Source organism: Manis javanica, chromosome 2, assembly GCF_040802235.1.
Source record: "Manis javanica isolate MJ-LG chromosome 2, MJ_LKY, whole genome shotgun sequence".
NCBI classification, from domain to species: Eukaryota; Metazoa; Chordata; class Mammalia; order Pholidota; family Manidae; genus Manis; species Manis javanica.
Genome location: NC_133157.1, coordinates 100,866,834 through 100,874,479, shown reverse-complemented (window position 1 = coordinate 100,874,479; position 7,646 = coordinate 100,866,834). Strand labels below are relative to the sequence as shown.

The 7,646-nt window shown below is 38.3% G+C and overlaps 1 pseudogene; it reads right to left on the bottom strand.

Moving 5' to 3' along the window:
* Positions 1-488: 488 nt before the first annotated feature.
* LOC118970936 (tropomodulin-3 pseudogene) lies at positions 489-2,110 on the bottom strand (annotated as a pseudogene).
* Positions 2,111-7,646: the final 5,536 nt, after the last annotated feature.

The following is a 7,646-nucleotide window of genomic DNA, read 5'->3' as shown; positions in this document are numbered from 1 at the left end:
ATGTTAGTTATCTTTGATTTCATGTGTTTAATAACAGCTTATTTTCTTTAACCCTAAGTAACCAAGAATTGGCTGTAAACCTTTAATAGGGAAAGAAATAGCTTTCCTATTCAGATGCTTCTACTATGAGTTTTCACAAAAATAACACCCCATTATTAAAATGAAAACCTGTAATGAATTTAGACATAAACATAACTATACTTTAAAAATGTATGCAGCCCAGCCGAGCTGATGACTTCATTTAAAAAGCTCCAGGCGTTGGCTGAAACACGTAAGACAAGTGCAGCAGCCAGGGGTGCTCAGTGACCATCTTCCTTCCCCTAGAGGTCTACTTTTCTTCTAAACAGATTATCAGAGTTTGAGTTGTCTGTTTAAAAATTCTAACATTTTGCTTTCTTGATAGAAGCAAAAAGCACACTCTTTGCCAAGTTTATGTATTCTAAAACATGGAAAAGTCTCCATGTCACGAAATAAGAAAAGCTTTGAAGTGCCTTGGTACCTAAGAGTGCAACAGTAATTCTGATACAGCAATATCCCTTTTTGATTTAAAAAAGATTGGTCCTTAAAGTGTTTATATTGTTCTGTAAAAATGACTTCCTAAACTTTTTTACAATTGTATTTTTCTATCCAAGCCTCATCATAAACAATTCAATTAAGCTAAATTAAAACTAATTTTAGCAGAAAGTAGAAATAATGCTTTAAAATACAAAGTAACACCTACTGATTTTACAATTTGAAGCTGGTTAACAACTTAAACTAGAAAAAAGATATATGTAGTTAAAAAAAAAATTTCCAGTCTTTTCCCTTCTACCCAGGAAAATGTTACATTTGATATCACCATCATGACCCTTGGTGACCTTCTTAAGTCTTCCAAAGATAATATCTTGGTTAACTTATTGGTGGTCTCCTTCAACTCGTCTCTTGCGAACTAAGTCATTGTTTTTTGTTACCGCATTAGCTGCCCTAGTTCGGGGTCCCTGTTGCGTAAACTGAAAGCCAAATTTAAGGATATTTGTATTTCCCTCAAGCATCTTGGCCATTTCCAAGGTCCCCAACTGCTGCCTCTGGTTGTCAGTCTTGAGCTCTATCAGTGTTTCATTATCTCTTAAGGCATCAATCAGTGCTAGAACCCCAACTCCTGTAATAAAGTTGGACTCCATATTTAAGCTCTTCAAATTTTTGTTCACTCTTAGCATATCTGCAAAAGCAAGAGCAACAGGGTCGTTGCTCCAGGTGGCTGCAAGACTGAAATACTTCACATGTGTGTTGGTTTCCAAAGCCTTCGCAAAATCTTTTAGGGTTGGAATTGGGATATTCTTTATATTACTCAAATTAACTTCAACAAGATGAACATCATTTTCTTTAATTCTCTTTAAGCTCTCTTCCACATTGGTTGGATTTGGTGGCTCATCAAATACTGGAAGAATCTTTTCACCTTTCACCACATTTGAAAAATTTTCTTGGTTGACACCATTACTACTTCCCACTATATTACAGAACTGTGTATTTGTTATCAAGTTGTGTATACCAAGAATAGCTGCGAGGTCACATAGTTCTGTATCAGAAGCACTTGTCAAAGCTTCTTCTAATTCTGGATCAAGAGATACATTTTCTTCTGCAAAAGTCTGTATAGGTTTCTGTTTAGGGATAAATATTTTCCCTTTCTTTTCTCCAGTATAGGGCACATATGCTCCAATGCTTCCTTCTCCAGATATGAAAGGAGATGTTCTCTATCAAATGGCCCCGTGGAGGACTTTGACGTCTGGTTCCTCTGCCGGAACCCTGCAGGCAGAAGGGCATTCTCAGGATCAAGATCATCCAAAACAGTTTCCAGTTGTTTCAGTTCTGTTTCTGACAGATTACCAAGGAGCTCATCTTCGTCCAGGTCCTTGTACTTCTCTAAGTCCTTCCGGAATGGTAGTGCCATGATTTGCAGTGGCCGAAGTCACTTATTTTTTGCTATTCAGTATAGACAGAAGTGAGTTTTACCTTTTTTTTAAAGCTGACTGGCACTCGCTGGGGCCACCGACCTCCTTCCCAGACCTACGGGGACAGCCTGCCCCTCGGTGACCAGCACCAGCCGGTATGCCCGTGTCTGCCTCCCAGGGAGTTGCCCCTAGATCTAGTATTTTTGCAGTGGATTCTTTAGGGTTTTTTATGTACAATATCATGTCCTCTGCAAACAGTAACAGTTTAACTTCTTCTTTGCCAATCTGGATGTCTTTTATTTCTTTGTGTTGTCTGATTGCCATGGCTAGGACCTCCAGAGCTATGTTGAATAAAAGTGGACAGAGTAGGTATCCTTGTATTGTTTCTGATCTTAAAGGAAATGCTTTCAGCTTCTTGCTGTTAAGTATGATGTTGGCTGTGGGTTTGTCATATATGGCCTTTATTATGTTGAGGTACTTGCCCTCTATACCCATTTTGTTGAGAGTTTTAATCACGAATAGATGTTGAATTTTGTCAGATGCTTTTTCAGCATCTCTGGTGATGATCATGTGGTTTTTTCCTTCTCTTTATTGATGTGGAGAATGATGTTGATGGATTTTCGAATGTTGTACCATCCTCGCATCCTTGGAATAAATCCTACTTGATCATGATAGATGATCTTTCTGATGCATTTTTGAATTTGGTTTGCTAATATTTTGTTGAGTATTTTTGCATCTATGTTCATCAGGGATATTGCTCTTTAATTTTCTTTTTTTGTGGTGTCTTTGCCTGGTTTTGGTATTGGAGTGATACTGGCTTCATAGAATATGTTTGGAGGTATTCTCTCCTGTTATACTTTTTGGAAAACTTTAAGGAGGATGGGTATTAGGTCTTCACTAAATGTTTGATAAAATTCAGCAGTGAAACCATCTGGTCCAGGTGTTTTGTTCTTAGGTAGTTTTTTGATTACCAATTCAATTTCGTTGCTGGTAATCGGTCTGTTCAGATTTTCTATTTCTTCGTGGTTATCCTTGGAAGGTTGTATTTTTCTAGAAAGTTGTCCATTTCTTCTAGGTTATCCAATTTGTTAGCATACAGTTTTTCATAGTATTCTCTCATAATTCTTTGTCTTTCTGTAGTGTCAATAATGATTTTTCCTTTTTCAGTTCTGAGTCTGTTTATGTATGTAAATTCTCTTTTTTTCTTGATATGTCTGTTTAGCGGTTTATCTATTTTGTTTATTTTCTCATAGAACCAACTTCTGTTTCATTAATTTTTTCTATTGTTTTATTCTTCTCAATTTTACTTACTTCTTCTCTGATCTTTATTACATCCCTCTTTCTACTAACTTTGGGCCTCATTTGTTCTACTTTATCCAGTTTCAATAATTGTGAATTTAGACTTCATTTTGGATTGTTCTTCCTTCTTTTAAAAGGCCTGGATTATATACTTTCCCTTTAGAACGGCTTCCACTGCATCCCACAGAAGTTTTGACATTGCACTGCTGTTTTCATTTGTCTCCATATATTCCTTGATCTGTTTTATTTGGTCATTGATCCATTGGTTATTTAGGAGCATATTGTTAAGCCTCCATGTGTTCGTGAGCCTTTTTGTTTTCTTCATACAACTTATTTATAGTTTCATACCTTTGTGATCTTAGAAGTTGGTTGGTACAATTTCAATCTTTTTGAATTTACTGAGGCTCTTTTGTGGCCTAGTATGTGGTCTATTCTGAAAAATGTTCCATGTGCACTTGAGAAGGATGTATATCCTGCTGCTTTTGGGTGGAGCATTCTATGGATGTCTAATAGGTCCATCTGTTCTAATGTGTTGTTCAGTGCCTCTGTGTCCTTACTTATTTTCTGTCTGGTTGCTCTGTCTTTTGGAGTGAGTGGTGTATTGAAGTCTCCTAAAATGAAAGCATTGCATTCTATTTCCCCCTTTAAGTCTGTTCGTATTTGTTTCACATATGTAGGTGTTCCTGTGTTAGGTGCATAGATATTTATAATGGTCATATTCTCTTGTTGGACTGACCCTTTTATCATTATGTAATGTCCCTCTTTGTCTATTAATTTCTTTGTTTTGAACTCTATTTTGTTTTATACAAGTACTGCAACATCTGCTTTTTTCTCCCTATTGTTTGTGTGAAATATCTTTTTCCATGTCTTCACTTTTAGTCTGTGTATGTCTTTGGGTTGAAATGAATCTCTGTAGGCAGCACATAGATGTGTCTTGCTTTTTTATCCATTCTGTAACTCTATGTCTTTTGATTGGTTCATTCAGTCAGTTTTATCAGTAGATATTTACTTATTGCCATTGTAGGCTTTGGGTTCATGGTTACCAACCATAGACAAACTTATTTAATTCCTAGGATAGAAATCCATTTTCCCAAGACACATGAACCACAAGTATATAATATTGATTGAGAAAGAAGTAATTTACTCGAAGAAGAAAATAGTTCAGCTAGCTCTAGAGAATAGCTAAAACTACGAAAAGAAAAGAATCATCTCTATGATTTATCTAAGTTACTAGGTAATAAAGCAGATATGTGGGTTCAGATACTGGTGGGTATTTAGAAAGTCGGAATGTTTTTGGATTTTTTTCCTCTCCTTGTCCTCACAAACCCACCTAGACACCAGGTCCCATTGAATTCCATGTGTTAAAAATCTTTCAAGTCCACCCATTTCTCTTTTTCCCTATTGCCTGTAACTGTGTTCCAATACATTTTTCTGCCTCCATTCTAGTAACACTAGAGTTCTTTCTCCACAATCATCTAACATGATCTTTCAAATATATGATATAAATCTGAACCTTTACTTCCTGCTTTAAAACCCTTTAATTACTTCTATTGACCTTAAGATGAAGTCCGTCCTTCCTTACCAGGGCTAGGAGGAATATTCACAAGTAGAGCCTGGTTTCTCTCTCCAAACTCACCTCTGGCTACTCAACTTCTTACACCTTATATTCCAACTGTACCAACTGTGCACATGATAGTTCCGTCCGCCTGGAACATTCTCATTATGGTCCTTTTTCTCCTTCTTCCCTGGCACTCTCTCTGACTCCCTGCCTGGCTAACTCCAAGTCTACATTTTAGTTTCAATGTAACCATTTCTTCTTGGAGTTCATACCTCCTCTTTTAAAGGTTTTGTGCTATAGATCAGTTTTAGATAGATTAAATAACGTTTTCTTGCTATTTCCTCTTCCTTCTACTACATTCATTCATCATATTTTATTTAACTACTTATTTTTTTCTGTTTCCAAATAGGCTGTGAACTCTCTGAGGGTGGTTGACTGTGTTTTCTTTGCCTACTAAGTACCAAACACATGCTTGTTGCTTAGTGATCTTAAATGAATATTAGCTGGATAAAATGTAAAAAAAAATCACACTATAAATTATATAAAAGGTTGGCAATATTATTTACCATTGTTTCACAGAGTCATATGTTGTAAATTGTATATTATAAATGAAATGTATTTTTGGAAATTGATTTTCTCTTTTTTTGTTGTACAGGTATTAGGAATAAATTGTTTTTATAAAAGATTCAAATGTGCATGAACAGAGTAATATTCAAAGTTCATCTTCATCTCACACCTTATAAACACACATATTTTTATTTGTGTCCTCTTTCTCTGCATTAATGCACATATCAATCTATATATTTACACCTACAGAAATACATGTCGATTTTTAAACAAATGAATTACATTTCGTGCATAATTATGAAACTTTCCATGAGCAGGTCTTAGTGGTTGTTCCATAGTGATGCACATGGTTCTATCTTATTCTTAATAGTTGCATGTCACTGCATAGTATTTTGGATATGCCACAACTTATTCAACTAACCTATTTATTGACATTTATATCATTCAAAAATTTTCACTATAATAAATAATGCTGCAATAAACACCCTTGTTCAAATATCTATGTGTCCATGCTTGGAAATTTTCATAGGATTGTGAGTATGTTTTTTCATATATATGTGTGTGTGTGTGTGTGTGTGTGTGTGTGTATGCTATAGCAATAGTGTTATACTGCAGTAGCAATATACAGCAGCATAATAGTATAACTCCATTTGGGTTTGGGTTCCTGGACTTGATTCCAATGTGTGTGTCAGGGGTTGGGAGGGTCTTCTCACACATAACACACAGCAAATCTCAAACACTAGCAGGGTGTCTGAGAACTCAACTCAAATCTGACGCTATCTGCCCAGAGGCAGCACCATATGCCTCAGGTTAAGGGCTCTGTCCTACAAGACTTCCCTCCACCCCCTATTCCAGAGGCCTGTTGCAAGCCCCAGGCTGTTACCTGTGCTTCTGACCTACCTGCTACAGTTTGGGGGTTCCCATAATCTCCCCCTCAGGTTCAATTAGTTTGCCAGGGCAGAACTCAGGAAAACACTAATGTTTACCAGTTTAATAAAGGATACTGTAAAGGATACAAGTTAACAGCCAGATGAAGAGATACATAAGGCAAGGTCCCAAATAAAGGAGCTTCTGTCCTTGTGGAGCTTGAGTCCTGGCTTGGTGGTACATGGAGGCTTTCTGGTTTCCCAATCATGGGAGCTCTCTCTTACAGCAAAGCAGGATCCAAAAGAGAGAGAGATGCTCTCCTTAGGGGTTTTTGTGATGGCTTCATTGCATAGTCATAATTGACTTAATCACTGGCCATTGGCTGATACAACCTCCAGCCCCTGACCTTGGGTGGGGTCCAAAAGTCTCTCATTAACATAACAAAAGACCCATTTCACCTTTAAGACTTTGCAGTGTTTTCAGGAACTGTGGATGAAGACCAAATATACCTAGGAAATATATATTTGTTCATCTCAATGACCAAATATGTATTTCTTATAACTCATCTGGGAAAAAATGGCAGTGTAAGAAGGAAAAGCAGGAACCTCCACCCAAATTCACATAAAATATGAAAATATACCAAATACAACTAAACCTGAAAATGACCTGAAGACTGTAGAACTGACTACCTATATTTGGGGAAGAAGAGAAGACCTCACAGAAAAGGGTCAAATGGCAAAGCCATGATCTGGCAGGACCCAAGCCCTCCCTCTGCCCCAGCTGACAGATGGGAGGATGAGGAACAGAACAAGGAGGGAGTAGGATCTCAGGCCTGCTGAGCACCTGGCCCTGGAGATCTTCTCGGGAAACATGAACCCACATTACATGGTGCTTTGGTTATTAGTGGGGCTGGACAACAAAGACAACAGAACACTTGGGGAAGCTGAAACTCCAGTCACTTGTGGAAAGCAGGTATGCTCTACCACCACCACTACCCCTCCCCGCCCCCAGCAGCAAGAGGGGCATCAGAGGGGCAAGGATTACACAAAGCATTCTGCTCAGGAGAAAGTTTAGGGGGACAAATCCTCCCCAACCTGCCCTCAGCCCAACAGTTTAGGAACTCCAGGAACTTCAGACACTCCATTTCCCATGCTAGCAATATAGCCCTGAGGCTCCCCCTTTTGATGCAAGGTCTGCTAGCTGGCAGTGAAATCAAACTTAGCTCCTGGGCAGGGAAAGGGAGACCTGCCCAGCTTTCTCAGCCCTGATTCAGGGCAACTAGGGAACTGCCTGCAGAAGCCAGCTCTGGGAGCTCCTTCCTCCTGGCAGGTGCTGGCTCTGCTTACCTGCAGTCCCAACTATTGCTGCAGGCAATGGAGGATGTTGGCTCCACCCACAACAACTCCAGCAGCACAGTCCCAAATTTT